Here is a 1,777-nt window from a genome sequence, read left to right as displayed (position 1 = left end):
AAAAAAAAAAAAAAAAAAAAGAATAAACTTCATTTTCTGATTATAAGAAATTTTAGCAGCAAAACATCACAAAATGCACAGAATCCAAGAAATGGAAGTTCATCTAAAGTGGCAATGACCAGAGCCAGAGCGAACCAAAGTCTCGAAAGTTGAAACGCAATGTGGAAGCGATTTTATCACGGACAGAAAACGAGCGGGCGAGGAAGCGGACCGCGAGCAGAGTTCAACAAACTTTCAGCCGCGTTTCAGCGTGCCATTCACGATGATGACACAAGTGTTTCGAGCTGCCAAGCTGTGGTGTCGTTGCGTGAATGCTGTTGCACTTTCGCGGCTCGCGATTAACTTAATCGCATATAAACAAAATTTTGTTTACTTGGGATAGAAAAAAGATATAATTTTTAAAATTTTTAAAATTGCGACGAAATATCGAACGGAATAATTCTGGTTGTTGTCAAATTTCGAAATTTGAATTGATAGTAGAGGAGAAAAGATGGAAAAATCTAATATTTTAATTTTAGGTTATTTATTAGTTCCTGATATATTAATCAAAAATTTTCAATAACTATATATTCAAAGTTATATACTTATTATATGTACATTATTTTATATGTCCATTTTGAAATATGAATATATTTAATATAAAATCAAAGAAATATTATATAAATATGATAAAATGAATGAATCACATTGGAAAGTAATATTAATAAAATAAAAATTAATTTTTCTATGTCATGTCTATGTTTTGCATTTATAATTTTTGTTTTATTTGAGATACTAGAATGAAATTTAGAATTTAGACATAATGAATTAATATTTTTTAATTGCTAATTTCTACTTATATAAGGTACTTTCTTTCTTTCCACATAAATTATTCTATAATTTAATTATAATTGAACAACTTTTATTTAGAATTGAATTGAAATAATTTTTCAATACAATGTGATTCTTATTGTTTTATTCTTAGAAATAATATTTAATTTTTATAAAGAGTTTCATATAAGTATATAAGTATATAAGTTATATTAATGATATAGATTATTGGATTAAATAAATTATTAATAAAATTATTTCTTCCAAAAAATACACTAATATAATAATTTAAAAATTAAATTAAATTTTTAATCTATTCCTTGGAGATTTTCTGAGGATTTAAATAATTTATTAATAATCATCATATAAAAATTATATAATTTTCATAAAAAAATTAACCAATGAATTAAAAATGAATAGAAAAAATTCATTCTTCGACATTTAAACAATTATAAATAATAATGTTTATATAAAAATTAAATAATTTATGATATAAATAATTAAATATCTTAATCTGAAATCATCAAAAAATTAGATCAAACTCAAACTGTAAAAAGTATTGTTCCTACATCATTTAAACAATTAACTAATAATATTTGCACGAAATTTAAATGATCTTCTTATGAAAATTAAACGAGATCAAACACACGAAAAAACACCATATAAACAAATCCCTAATCTATCCATTCAACTAAATCATCAAAAAGCCAGACGGGGGATCCTCGAACCGCAGCAAACTTCATTCCCGGACATTTTTTACACCGACACGGGTCGGTGGTTCCATCGGACTGGACAGAGGGTCCTTTTCGGACTGCAAAGGGAGAGTTGCGTGGAGCGCATGAAATTTACATGAAACGATCGCACCGATCCGATCGGACGCACAATGAGCGTCACGGCTCCCCGCTACATTGTCCGCGCTCGTTCGCAGAACGAACAGGATGCACAGGGTACGCTCCACTTGCGACGA

This window comes from Apis dorsata, unplaced genomic scaffold, assembly GCF_000469605.1.
Source record: "Apis dorsata unplaced genomic scaffold, Apis dorsata 1.3 scaffold_311, whole genome shotgun sequence".
In the NCBI taxonomy this organism is placed as follows: Eukaryota; Metazoa; Arthropoda; class Insecta; order Hymenoptera; family Apidae; genus Apis; species Apis dorsata.
This window is presented reverse-complemented; position numbering follows the sequence as displayed.